General features: G+C 31.6%; 1 protein-coding gene and 1 long non-coding RNA gene across 3 annotated transcripts in view; one reads left to right on the plus strand and one right to left on the minus strand.

Annotated features, from left to right (window-relative positions):
* LOC129913588 (uncharacterized) overlaps nucleotides 1-15320 on the plus strand; it is a 61395-nt gene that overhangs the window by 39465 nt on the left and 6610 nt on the right. The gene's annotated exons all lie outside the window — the stretch shown is intronic.
* Nucleotides 2667-3314, minus strand: LOC129913589 (uncharacterized). The gene is made up of 2 exons (XR_008772071.1): nucleotides 2804-3314; nucleotides 2667-2742 (listed from the first exon to the last, which is right to left on the minus strand). It is a non-coding gene; the product is annotated as an uncharacterized LOC129913589 (long non-coding RNA).

The raw sequence follows: 15320 nt of genomic DNA on the forward strand, positions 1-15320 counted from the left end.
ATCTCCACCCAAAAATTTAATCACACTTACTTAGTACAAGGTATAAGCTTCACATAAAACCGGCTTTTGCATAGATCCTTGCTGGAATGACCAAATAATATAGATTTTAAATTTTACAGCAACGCCTTGGAAAAAGTAGTGAAATCACAACAAAAACATAACTGTTAAAAAAAAGAGCCAAGTTAAAGTAACATAAATTATTAAGTAATTGAATTTATTCATCATATATTCTGTGGCAATAAGACAGAGTATAGCTTATGTCGACTTAAGGAATTTTAGAAAATTTTATTTTCAATGTTATTTTTTTAAGGTTTTTAATTTTAATTGAACCGAAATTTTTGTCTCTACATTTAAGCGTGAATCTTAGCTAAATTTCTGTAACTTTGTATTTTAATTAAAACTTATGTATATGTAGTCAAATTTTTTTTTGTCTTAATCTACTCTATCTTTTTGCCACAGCATTTTAATTACATTTATTCATTTAGCTTAGCCGGATTGACAGTATATAATATGATGAAATAAATTTTGGTTTACAAAGTATTAATAAATTTATTTTGATGTGAACGATATAGATAAAAGACTGTGAAACATCATGATTAAAGCTACTGTTTGTATGTATCTTAGTATATTGATATGTTTTTCCTTATATCTTTTTGGATAGTTTCGAATTATGGCAATTATGATGATTTAGAACATAAAAATTATTAGTTTTGTTGGCAGTTCTCGACTTTTGAGCGGTGATTTTTGGGCTATGTGAAGCCCAAGATAGCCCAAGATTTTTTTCGCTAGCCCACCCTTAGTTCTAAAGTTATAACGGAATTATTTATTTTCACCTCAAAAATCACAAAAAATAATTTTTTTTATTCAGTGTAAAAAATATTGGTTGAGCACTGTGGTTCGTTTGCCCAACGTTAGCCCAGGATAGCCCAACTTTTTTTTCTTGATTGCACTATTTGTTCAAAAGATACAAGAAAAAACTTTTTTTTATCAGAAATCGAAAAAAATTGTGGTTTTTTTTTTCCTGTGAAAATATTGTTAGTTTTAAACTGTGGATTGTTTGCCCACGGTTAGCCCAGGATAGCCCAACTTTTATTTTTGCTATCCTACGCTTAGTTTAAAAATTATAGAAGAATTAGTTTTTATTCAACACACCAAAAAAAAAGTACGTATACACCACAGTGACCTTTTTTTTAATTTATAATTAAGAAGAATTAAATTCACTGGTGTTTACATTGCGCCTCAAATGTTATTTATTTGACTTAAAATTTTTACTTGATTGAATGTTGTCCATATAACATTCCTATTAAAATAAGAATAATATAAAAAAATATTAAAAATATAAATAAAAAAATAAAAATCTGATAAAAAAATGGTTTTCTTATTTTTCAATTTTCTCAAAAACTAAAAGTCGTAGAGACATTTAGTTTTCAGTGTTTGATAGGAAATCCATTAGGGCAATGTTCTGTATAACTCAATTTCGCTCTTAATTCACAGTCTTGACAATATTATTATTCAATGTGTTTTTTTTAAGTTATTTTTTCCTACTTTTAACTTTAAGATTGGTTGTTTCAAAAACGATTGGTTAAAATATTTTGATTTAAAATTTAGAATTAAGTGTTTAATTTAAGCATTTGAAAAAAGTATCACTCATAACTGTGAGTGTTGCCGTTGTTTTTAAATATTTTTTTTGGATTTTAAGTCATTTTTTAGAAAGTTGCATCTTTCCACTCACCTAACAAGGACTTATACTAGCCAGAACCGGCTATAATTGCACAGTTTCTCTTAAAATCGCTTAGACAAACACATATATAAATTTCGACTTTACAGAATAAAGTTTCGTTTAATGCATGTAAAATCCACACCTTTAAGTTAGTCTGGCAGGCACTTGTGCACCTCAAAAAAGTCTGGCAATTTTTTTTTGATCTTCTCGATGGGTAAACTAAATACTATAAAAATTTCAGCCTTACAAGAGCAACTTTTTTTTTTTAATTTTTTTTACACTTTCAAGTTCATATATGTATATATATAATGTGCACCGCTGAGACCTGCCAGACCAAGATTTTTTTACTTAGCATGCTAAAAATTACCACTGTAAGAATTTTTAGCCTTACAAGAGCTACCTTAGTCAAATGTGCCACTAGCTCTCCTACTATATGGAGTGTATACCTATTTATTTTTGAAATGAAAAACAAACTTGTTTCCATGTTGATGTTGTGAATGGCATTTGAGTTTTTTGTGTATCAGAGAAATTTTTTGCATTATAATAATAATTATAGTTGTTCAGCGGAGAAGCAGGTAGAGGATGTGTTATGTGGGTTCATTGATATAATATACTTGACAGTATCCTTTGTGTGGCTCAAATTAGTATGGAAATTATAATCACCGCGAAGTCGATTGAATAGGTATTGGTGTGGTGAAAATCTCCATTCCGAGAAAACGGAGGCGAAGGCGGACCTGAGTCGGAGCAGCGAAAACCTACCAGAAAGAGGAATAAAAAAGGGATGACGTTTCGCATTTGCGACCAAAAAAAGAACAAGATTTATTTTTTTTTTCACTGAAACTGTTTTATTTTTTAATTTTATTTTAGCAAACGAAATTTTCACAATAAATACAATATAAAATACAATACATTTTTTTTCATTTTATTTCATTTGATGCTGCTGCTGTTGTTGGTGTTTTTTTTTTAGATACCCAATCGCATGTTTCACCTTCTGGATTTTTCTTCATCATTAGAGATTACATCTACAACACAAGCAGAAACAACACTTTAATCCAAACACTTTGAGCGATATATACAACATACCTTTTTTGTTTTCCATATTGTTTATAAATTTAATATAATTGTTTATAGTTAATAATCTAACATTATACAAACAACGACACGAGACACGACGCGACCAAACACTTCAACAAAAAATAACAAAATGACGCTTTGGCTCTTGTTGGCCTTGTCTTTCTTTTCCTTTTCTCATTTTTCACCACGATTCTCGTTCGACTTTTGTGTTCATACACAAAAAGTTGCAAGTGTGTGAGTGCAACCCCGATTTTCGCGGTCTGAGGTCGGAGTTTCTTTGTTGAACTCAGTTTTCTTGCTTGAAGGGTACATACAATATATAGAATGTTTAGGTTCATATGTGTATGTTGTTTGAGGATGGACTCGAGATAAATCTTGTATGACATTATGATCATGGAGAATGCCGCAAAAAGTGTCTCCTGAACTGATTTTTTGAAACTAAGGCCTCATGCTGATTGCACTAAATATATTTAGCCGAGAATAAATTGATAGTTATGATTATGACTGTGTATAAATTTAGCCTTGAACAGTGTTGCCAATAGTGCAGATTTATCTGCATTTTGCAGATTTTTAACCTATTCCCAGACTTTTGAGAACCATAAATCTGCAGTGCAGATTTAATCTGCAGCTGAAACTTATCGTTTTAAAGACGCAAAAGGATTAAATTTCAAAAACTCCAGTAAAATGTCAATTAAATTAAGGCCAAAAACGAACTAAAACATCATTTATTTTGCCAAAAACAACAATTTCGCCTATTATTTGAGTTAAGTTTTCAAATCAGGTGGAGTTTTTTCATAACGTTCTATTTTTCTTGAATTCTTGATTTTATTTTCTTAAATGCAAATTATAAGAAAACTCAGAGCATCTTTGCTTTTATATTGGAAAAAGTCCAAGAATACAATAAAGCAACACTTCTAGGAGAATTTCAGTTTCAATTTCAGCGCGGAAAATCACTTTCGAAATTAATTTTTTATTTGAAATCAGTTCGCAAATTTTTTTCAAATCGAGTCTCGCAAATTTTAAGAAATCTGCATTGCAGATTTTTTTTCGTCGTTTTTGCAGATTTTTCGAAATGATTTCATGGCAACACTGCCTTGAATAAATATAGCTGTGTGAATTTGGATAGACCATGATAGACCACAAACCAAGATTATTACCAAATTATTTTTATGCAAATACCTATGTAGGTATATCAATCCAATTTACTTTCAACACCTTTTTAATAAAGATTTTTTTTAGAGTAACCAATGCAATGAACTCAGTTCGTAATTGAATCGATTTTGTTTTTTATTAACCTATACCTACATTATTAGGAAACAAAAATAAGGCAGCATTTATAACTTATGTTACTTTTTTTTTAAACCTTGAAATTAATTTTTCAATTAGGTATGTAATCAAAGTTTAGGGAAGTTTTCAAAATAACTTTCATATAACCCTTTACCCATTCCCCCGCGAAAATATAACTATTATACCTAAAATGGCAAAAATTCTCTGTGGTAACCTACAAAAAAAACCGAATCCGCAACATATAAACAAAGACAATGAAAAACAAAAGGACATATTTATATTATATAACCCCTCACGGTCGAGTGTAGTATAATAAACAATACAACCCAGAAATCAACCTAAATATGCAAATCATTGTGCACAAGCACATGTCAAATGTCAATACACATTTTTACACACAAACAAGTGAATACTTACCAATGTACCCACATATCTAATCCTTTACCTATATCCCCGCACGAGCGATGTGAATATTACACAATGCAAAGAATTTCGCTGACACTTGAAAAAAAAATCAAAAGTGTCAACTCGCACGCGCGAGTGCGATATTATAAACACGAAATGAATTGTTAGGAAAAACCCAAGAGTCAACAAGAACAAAACAACCCTTTTTGAAAACCAAAGATAATGATCTTGCAAAAAATATCTACTATCTACCTACTCTCTGCAGCACAGAGGCGGATTTACCAGAAGGCTGAGTAGGCTGGAGCCTAGGGCGACAGATTTTAGGGGCGGCAAATTTGGGGACCGATCTGTTCACCTATGTTTTCCATGACGACTTTCTGATGTCTTGCAGATAGAATTCTGTAAAAAAATTTTCCAATGACTTTTTCCTCCCATTAGTCATTGCACATTCCATATTCTAGACTAAAACAGCAAGTTCGCCGCCTCTCAACTCGTAATCGGCATCTGCGCATTTTTCCCATACTTTGTATGAGAAAATCCCCCCTATTACTTAAGTCGTTTGTACGACTTGCTCTGGGAGCTACAATTTGTCTTAAATAAGAAATTTATCTTGGGAGTCCCCTTCGCTCTTCGCCCCTCCTTCCAATGACACGATAATTGCTTTACTTAAGCCTCAATTTTGGCGTTCAGAGCGAGTCGTTTTTTGTGTCGTTTTAGTACGCCTTAAGTAATAGGGGTGAATGTATTCCCCTTTTCCCACTAACAACCTATACATGCCAGTCCAACTACTTGTTGGACTGGCATGTGTATATTTGATAGAGTTAAAGGCTATATTATACATAATATTTTAGCTAAGACTCTGCTCTATCTAAAAAATGTCGGGTGCCACCTCGCGAATGCAGACAAGTACTCGGCAACCCTACTCAAATGCTAAAAAACACCAAAATAACTTGTTTTTTTGGCCAAAGTGTATAATATTTGATAGAGTTAGAGGCTATAACATACACCATATATTAGATAAGACTCTCTTCTGCATTCGCGAGGTGGCACAAGTGATTTTAGTGTTTTTTTAGCATTGAAGTAGGGTTGCCTAGTAGTTGTCCGCATTTGTGAGGTGGCAACAAACATTTTTTAGATAGAAGAGAGTCTTAGCTAATATATGATGTATGTTATAGCCTCTAACTCTATCAAATATTGTACACTTTGGCCAAAAAACAAGTGATGTTAGTGTTTTTTTTAGCATTTGAGTAGGGTTGCCGAGTACTTGTCTGCATTCGCGAGGTGGCACCTGACATTTTTTAGATAGAAGGGAGTTTTATTTCAAATTTGGTGTATAGTTTAGCTTTGTAGTGCATAAAAAGTTATACTGTTTTTTTCAAAGAAGATTTTTGTCAGTGTTGTTTTCATTTGAATAAGGTTGCCACATTTGTAGGGTAACGTTCTTTATATTATTTATTATTTTATTATTTTTTTTACTATTTTGACTTTCGTTTGGCATTTCAAAAATTTTTTTATCCTTCCAAACAACAAAGATTTGAATGTATTTGTTGTGTGACAATTTTATCTTTAAAATAGGGTTGCCACATGGAAGCTCCCATTTTAGAAGTGGCAACCCTATTTTTTTATTTTCAGTATCAACTTATCTTTCATTTGACACCAATTTTAACCTTATGATCTAAGTAACTCGACGGTCACCGCTTGGACTATAATATGAACTGAATTATTTTTTAATACAACTATTTATATTAAGTTTTAATACATTTTGTATTAACTAAAAAATTTTAATATTTGTCATGTATTAAATTTTCAATACATTTTTGGTGTAATGTAGACCTATATGTAACCCAAAAAGTATTATAAAATGCTCCAGAATTTTTAACCGTGTATGTTAGTTTGTTTGTAGATTTTAAGAGCTGGCTCTATATAAACTAAAAAATTTTTGATGTTGGGGAAGAGCCGACATTTAGGTAAAATTTTATAAAATGAAAATTTTTTTTTGTTATTCTGCCGTTTTCGAGTAATTTGCTATAACGTGAAAAATTTGTATGAGAGGTACACTTTTTAAGCGAGATATAAATTTAAAAAAAATGAAGGGGCAAGGGCGGCAAAAACTGAAAAGCCTATACCTTGAAAATTTGTAAATCCGCCTCTGCTGCAGCATCTTCATAATTTCATGAATGATTTCTGCCTGCCTGAGTGAGGATATAGGAAACAAAAAAAAAGTATTATGTAAACACACAAAAAAAAAAAAAACAAAATATAACGAGAAAATGAGAGCGCAAGAGCAAGTTTTTTTTTCAATAAATAGAAAAGAACAGAAAGAAAGAGTTCATCAGCGCCAGCTTATGCGTGGCATTCTTTTGAACTAAACTTGTATGTGTGCGTGATTAAAAAAAAAAAAAAAATCTGTTACGCCTACTGCATGAAAACACATTTGATCATTATAAAACAAAAACAAAAAAAATAAAAAGTTTATAAACAACGGTGCCCCAACCAAAATTCTGATTCAATATAAATTTGCAAAAAAAAAAAAATCAATTTTGACTCTTATAAAAATCGCCAAAGAAATGTTTCTAAAATTGCAAAAATGTGCATACGTTTATTGCCTTTTCAAAAAAGTACGTTTCATAAGATTATCTTATAAACTGCAAAAGTTATACAAGAATTAGTCAACCATCTTCCATTAAAATGCTATGGAAACCCCCCCCCCCTTAACCATGCTAATTCCAACAAATTACATCACTTTTTTTCGTAAGCCAACCTTTAGTTCAAAAGTTGTAACAAAAAAACTTTTTTCAAACTACCAACTTCTTAAAAATGAAAATTTGTTTTATTCAATGTTAAATGTATCACATTTTCATTTTTTTCAATTAAGCATGCTAATTTCAACAAATAACATCATTTTTTTCGTAAGCCCACCCTTAGTTCAAAAGTTATAACAAAAAAACTTTTTTTCAAAAACCAACTTCTTAAAAATCAAAATTTAATTTTTTTAGTGTAAAATTTTTCATTTCTTCTCAATTAACCATGCTAATTCCAACAAATTACATCACTTTTTTCGTTAGCCCACCCTTAGATCAAAAGTTATAACAAAAAAACTTTTTTGAAACTACCAACTTCTTAAAAATCTAAATTTGTTTTTTTCAGTGTAAAATGTATCCTGTTTTCATTTCTTCTCTATTTACCATGCTAATTCCCACAAATTACATCACTTTTTTTCGTTAGCTAATCTTTAGTTTAAAAGTTAAAACAAAAAAATTTTTTCTAACTACCAAGTTCTTAAAAATCAAAATTTGTTTTTTTCCTTTTTTCATGTTTCTCAATTAAACAGGCTAATTCCAAACTACCAACTTCTTAAAATTCAAAATTTGTTTTATTCAGCGTAAAATTTATCCTTTTTCATTTTTTTTTCAATTGACCATGCTAATTCCAACAAATAACATCATTTTTTTTCGTTAGCCCACCCTTAGTTCAAAAGTTATAACAAAAAAAATTTTTTCAAATTACCAACTTCTTAAAAATCGAAATTTGTTTTTTTTTTTAGTGTAAAATTTTTCATTTCTTCTCAATTAACCATGCTAATTCTAACAAATTTCATCACTTTTTTTCGTTAGCCCACCCTTAGTTCAAAAGTTATAACAAAAAAACTTTTTTGAAACCACCAACTTCTTATAAATCAAAATTTGTTTTTTTTTTCAGCTTAAAATGTATCCTTTTTTTATTTTTTCTCGATCCACCATGCGAATTCCAACAAATTACATCACTTTTTTTCGTTAGCCCACCTTTAGTTCAAAAGTTAAAACAAAAATCTTTGTTCAAACTACCAACTTCTTAAAAATCTAAATTTGTTTTTTTTTTTTAGTGTAAAATTATCCTTTTTTCATTTTTTTTTTTTCAATTGACCATGCTAATTCCAATAAATAACATCATTTTTTTCGTTAGCCCACCCTTAGTTCAAATGTTATAACAAAAAAAAAATTTTCTAACTAACAACTTCTTAAAAATCAAAATTTGTTTTTTTCAGTGTAAAATTTACTCTTTTTCATTTTTTCTTAACTAACCATGCTAATTCCAACAAATAAAATCACTTTTTTCGTTAACCCACCCTTAGTTCAAAAGTTATAACAAAAAAAACTTTTTTGAAACTACCAACTTCTTAAAAATCAAATTTTGTTTTTTTTTCAGTGTAAAATGTATCCTTTTTCTTTTTTTCTCAATTAACCATGCTAATTCCAACAAATTTCATCACTTTTTTTCGTTAGCCCACCCTTAGTTCCAAAGTTATAACGAAAAAACTTTTTTCATACTACCTACCAACTTCTTAAAAATCAAAATTTGTTTTTTTTTTCAGTTTAAAATTTTTCATTTTTTCTCAACTAACCATACTAATTCCAACAAGTTACATCAATTTTTCTGTAATTTGCTTGATTTTAATGATTGAGGTATCAATAGAATAGTGAGGCGGCTTAGCATTAAAAAAGAGTTCAATCGCGGACTTTCTGATAAAAGCATGAAACTAACATCGTTGGTAGTACTCAATACAAGAGTTATTTTGAGATATTGGGCCACCATGTATTCCATCCGGAAGGGTAGATACAAGACTTTTTCTGTGCTTCACTCGATTTGTTGCATATCATGGTATTGGAAATGAAACATTTTTATTAATATTATGATACATGATTTCGAGGTATTTTCTAACATCCGATCGAATAAAATCAGTACCAAAATGTCCCGACCATCATGTAAAAAGTTATTGGACTCTTTATGAATAATTGTCTTTTACTCAAAGAGCAAGAGTCAGAATATTACTAAGTACAAGTACTCCTTGAAAGAAAGTGGTAGGTTGATACAATTTTGAGAAAAAATGAAAAAAGGATAAATTTTACACTGAAAAAAACAAATTTAGATTTTTAAGAAGTTGGTAGTTTGAAAAAAGATTTTTGTTATAAATTTTGAACTAAAGGTGGGCTTACGAAAAAAAGTGATATAATAAGGTGGGTCGTTTTTGAGTTTTTTTCGAATTTCAAATAGTAATAGCGCGGAAAAGTTGTGAAGGGTGAAGACTAAGAAGGGGTTAAAAAATAATCAAAATCGGTTAATATTTTCAATCCGCGCATCGGCTCTAAAGCTTCAAAAAATATTAAAAAAATGGTATTTTTACAAAAAAAATTTAAAAACCCTAACATCTTTTGTTTTAAATAAAATAGCTTTGGAAAACCTTTGTATTATGACCCTGAACTTTGCAGACAATTTAACTGCTGGTCTTCGAACTTCTGCCACTGCCGTATTTTTATTTACCTTTTTTACGAAGTTTTGGCCAAAAGAGTCAGAAATTCCCAAAAAATATGTCGTCTAAAACTTCAGACCTCTGCCACTGCCGTAAAACTGAACTGATTTACAAAAACTTAACGGCAATCGCTTCGTCTCAAAAAACTTCAGACCTCTGCCACTGCCGTAAAACTCAACTGATTTTCAAAAACTTAACGGCAATCGCTTCGTCTCAACAAATGCTCGATACGCCATTTTTTATTTTATTTTTATTTACCGTTTTTACGAAGTTTTGGCCAAAAGAGTCAGAAAATCAGTTGAGTTTTACGGCAGTGGCAGAGGTCTGAAGTTTTAGACGACATATTTTTTGGGAATTTCTGACTCTTTTGGCCAAAACTTCGTAAAAACGGTAAATAAAAAAAACTAAAAAATGGCGTATCGAGCATTTGTTGAGACAAAGCGATTGCCGTTAAGTTTTTGAAAATCAGTTGAGTTTTACGGCAGTGGCAGAGGTCTGAAGTTTTAGACGACATATTTTTTGGGAATTTCTGACTCTTTTGGCCAAAACTTCGTAAAAACGGTAAATAAAAAAAAAACTAAAAAATGGCGTATCGAGTATTTGTTGAGACGAAGCGATTGCCGTTAAGTTTTTGAAAATCAGTTGAGTTTTACGGCAGTGGCAGAGGTCTGAAGTTTTAGACGACATATTTTTTGGGAATTTCTGACTCTTTTGGCCAAAGCTTCGTAAAAACGGTAAATAAAAAAAAACTAAAAAATGGCGTATCGAGTATTTGTTAAGACAAAGCGATTGCCGTTAAGTTTTTGAAAATCAGTTGAGTTTTACGGCAGTGGCAGAGGTCTGAAGTTTTAGACGACATTTTTTTTGAGCATTTTGGCTCTTTTGGCCAAAACTTCGTAAAAACGGTAAATAAAAAAACTAAAAAATGGTGTATCGAGTATTTGTTGAGACGAATCGATTGCCGTTAAGTTTTTGAAAATCAGTTGAGTTTTACGGCAGTGGCAGAGGTCTGAAGTTTTAGACGTTTTTTTTGAGCATTTTGGCTCTTTTGGTCAAAACTTCGTAAAAACGGTAAATAAAAAAAAACTAAAAAATGGCGTATCGAGTATTTGTTGAGACGAAGCGATTGACGTTAAGTTTTTGAAAATCAGTTGAGTTTTACGGCAGTGGCAGAGGTCTGAAGTTTTAGACGACATATTTTTTGGGAATTTCTGACTCTTTTGGCCAAAACTTCGTAAAAACGGTAAATAAAAAAAAAACTAAAAAATGGCGAATCGAGTATTTGTTGAGACGAAGCAATTGCCGTTAAGTTTTTGAAAATCAGTTGAGTTTTACGGCAGTGGCAGAGGTCTGAAGTTTTAGACGACATATTTTTTGGGAATTTCTGACTCTTTTGGCCAAAACTTCGTAAAAACGGTAAATAAAAAAAACTAAAAAATGGCGTATCGAGCATTTGTTGAGACGAAGCGATTGCCGTTAAGTTTTTGAAAATCAGTTGAGTTTTACGGCAGTGGCAGAGGTCTGAAGTTTTAGACGACATATTTTTTGGGAATTTCTGACTCTTTTGGCCGAAACTTCGTAAAAACGGTTAATAAAAAAAACTAAAAAATGGTGTATCGAGTATTTGTTGAGACGAAGCGATTGCCGTTAAGTTTTTGAAAATCAGTTGAGTTTTACGGCAGTGGCAGAGGTGTGAAGTTTTAGACGACATTTTTTTTTAGCATTTTGGCTCTTTTAGCCAAAACTTCGAAAAAACGGTAAATAAAAAAACTAAAAAATGGCGTATCGAGTATTTGTTGAGACGAATCGATTGCCGTTAAGTTTTTGAAAATCAGTTGAGTTTTACGGCAGTGGCAGAGGTCTGAAGTTTTAGACGACATTTTTTTTGAGCATTTTGGCTCTTTTGGCCAAAACTTCGTAAAAACGGTAAATAAAAAAAAACTAAAAAATGGCGTATCGAGTATTTGTTGAGACGCAGCGATTGACGTTAAGTTTTTGAAAAACAGTTGAGTTTTACGGCAGTGGCAGAGGTCTGAAGTTTTAGACGACATTTTTTTTTGGGAATTTCTGACTCTTTTGGCCAAAACTTCGTAAAAACGGTAAATAAAAAAAAAAACTAAAAAATGGCGTATCGAGTATTCATTCAGGCGAAGCGATTGACGTTAAGTTTTTGAAAATCAGTTGAGTTTTACGGCAGTGGCAGAAGTTCGAAGACCAGCAGTTAAATTGTCTGCAAAGTTCAGGGTCATTTTGTATTAGCTAAATATTAAGTAGAAAAAAAAATATTGTTGAAATTGGGTAAAAACTTCCGGTCGCACATGCGTTTTGAAATTTGTCGCAATATGGCAAAATTAAAAATGTGCTAATTTAATCAAAAAATCCAAGAAATAGCACAAAAAGCGTATACAAGTGTTTTTTACTACTTTGGTACGTTTTGGTCTTTGTTTTAAATTGTTTTAATTTTGTTTTTCATTGAATATGAACAGTTCTAAACAAATTCAAGAGCGATCATCTTTTTGACATCAATTAAGCTAAATTTCTAGCTTATATTCACTTTTGTAAAAGAAAATTCTATAGACGCTTATTCTGTCCGCCATTTTGGAACCACCATTTTGAAAAAATAAAAGTTGGAAGATTTTTCGTATTTCTCATACTAATATGCTTCAGTGTCCCAAATTTCATGACTTTTCGTGAAGAAATGGCCGTGTAAATGATTTTTGACGCCATAAAGCACCACTGTGCGACGAGGAGAATAATACATAGTCAAATCCCTCTTGACCGACAGATTTTCAAATCTTTAACGAGTTCATAGCATTCACTGCTTGTGCCAACTTCATTTTTACTTCAAATTTGGTAAAAATAATAATTCACCAAATAGCCTAAACCATTAAAAAAAATTCGGTAAAATAGGAATTTTGCCATATTTCGACAAATTTCAAAACGCATGTGCGACCGGAAGTCCTTGTAAAAATACCTTTTTTTAAATATTTTTTGAAGCTTTAGAGCCGATGCGCGGATTGAAAATATTAACCGATTTTGATTATTTTTTAACCCCTTCTTAGTCTTCACCATTCACAACTTTTCCGCGCTATTACTATTTGAAATTCGAAAAAAAAACCAAAAACGACCCACCTTAGTGATGTAATTTGTTGGAATTAGCTTGTTTAATAATGGAAAAAGGATAATTTTTACACTGAAAAAAAAAAAAAAAACAAATTTTGATTTTTAGTAGGTTGGTATTTTGAAAAAAGTTTTTTTTATTAACTTTTCAACTAAGGGTGGGCTAACGAAAAAAAGTGATGTAATTTGTCGGAATTAGCCTGGTTAATTGAGAAAAAATGGAAAAAGTATAATTTTTACACTGAAAAAAAAACAAGTTTTGATTTTCAAGAGGTTGGTTATTTGAAAAAGTTTTTTATTCGTGTTTTGAAAAAGAAATTACTTCACACCATTTTATATTTATTGTTACTTTTGAAAAATGTTTGGACATATTTTACTAAACATGTAGCTTTTCTAGGTACTTACATAATGTGCCCTTAATTATGAAAGTGGACTAAGTCACTTTTACTTCAAACAATGCAAAAAGTGACTTAGTCCACTTTCATAATCATGGGCACATATATGGCAAACCAAAAAAATTATTGATTTGAAGACTTGAAAAAGTATTTGTATGTTGTGGTTTTTAATGTTAAATGTCAATTTAAGCTTCTTAACAGGAATGTTATATGGACTACATTTAATCAAGTAAAAATGTTAATTCAAATTGTTTGACTCTTGCACTCTGCGCTATTTATTTATTCATTATTTTTTATGCTAAGGCAGATATGTATTGACTTATGATTTTTTAATGAAAAATTTATAAAACTTAATAAACAAACATTTCAATGATAGGAACAACAAATATTTTTAAAGTAAATGTTTAGAATTTGAGTTTTTAAATTTATGGTCAACTGTAACACACTCCCCTTGAAGACTTGTGTTCAACATCTACCAGACGGTTTCGAAAATGCAATTTTTCTGAAAATTGATTTATTTAGGGTAACCACTTAAAACTAGTCGCATCCTGTAGCGGTGGACTCCCTGATAACAAAAACACCCATGGCAGACATTTTAAGTGAGGCCAAACCCTCGGCAGACGGTCCCGAAATGGCAGTTTTTCTGAAAACTGATTTATTTAGGGTAACCACTTAAAACTAGTCGCATCCTGTAGCGGTGGACTCCCTGATAACAAAAACACTCATGGCAGACATTTTAAGTGGGGCCAAACCCTCGGCAGACGGTCCCGAAAATGCAGTTTTTCTGAAAACTGATTTATTTAGGGTAACCACTTAAAACTAGTCGCATCCTGTAGCGGTGGACTCCCTGATAACAAAAACACTCATGGCAGACATTTTAAGTGGGGCCAAACCCTCGGCAGACGGTCCCGAAAATGCAGTTTTTCTGAAAACTGATTTATTTAGGGTAACCACTTAAAACTAGTCGCATCCTGTAGCGGTGGACTCCCTGATAACAAAAAAACCCATGGCAGACATTTTAAGTGGGGCCAAACCCTCGGTAGACGGTCCCGAAAATGCAGTTTTTCTGAAAACTGATTTATTTAGGATAACCACTTAAAACTAGTCGCATCCTGTGCGGTGGACTCCCTGATGACAAAAATACCCATGGCAGACATTTTAAGTGGGGCCAAACCCCCGGCAGACGCTCCCGAAAATGCAGTTTTTCTGAAAATGTATTTATTTTATTTTTTCACATAACTTCTGAAAACAAATTTATTTAGGGTAACCACTTAAAACTAGTCGCATCCTTTAGCGGTGGACTCCCTGATGACAAAAATACCCATGGCAGACATTTTAAGTGGGGCCAAACCCTCGGCAAACGCTCCCGAAAATGCAGTTTTTCTGAAAATTTATTTATTTTATTTTTTTCACATAACTCGCGTATTATTGGACCTAGCAGTATAGTAATCTTGAAGATAATTTAATTTCCTAAAGAATATGTTAGATAAGTTTTTTCGATTAAACCTTCGGTTTAAGAGTTAGGGTGTTTTTTTTTTTTGAAGCAAGTCAAAGGGTGATTTTCTTATTTTCGTCATATCTCTTTTATTTGAGCTTTTTTAAAAATTAATTTGAAGTAAAAGTTCTAGATCTTTTTATTACCTTCATTTATTACACTAACGGTTTTTCGATTTGACAGACCGTTTTCGATCTGTAGGAAAAAAACTTCAAAAAGTTTGCAATTTTTTATATAGCCTTTTCCTCTGACATTCATACGAATCGGTTACCTCTCACGCAAGAAATCTGCTCCCGGCTCTCGGTCTAGAAAAACAGGTATGGTCTGGAACTACTATACTAAGTGAACTTCTGTGAGACAAAACCAGAAGTGTAGATTAGATTTAGATTTGGGGGAGAGGTGGGAATAATTCGCCTTATCACTGCGGCCTCTGATGGGCCTATTGTGATTTCCTCTTTTTAAAGTTCACGTAGAAATCCTGAGTTTAGAAAACTTAGTATGTTTTTAGGTGAACTAGCGGCGATGTTTTCCGCTTCG

Source organism: Episyrphus balteatus, chromosome 3, assembly GCF_945859705.1.
Source record: "Episyrphus balteatus chromosome 3, idEpiBalt1.1, whole genome shotgun sequence".
Lineage (NCBI taxonomy): Eukaryota > Metazoa > Arthropoda > Insecta > Diptera > Syrphidae > Episyrphus > Episyrphus balteatus.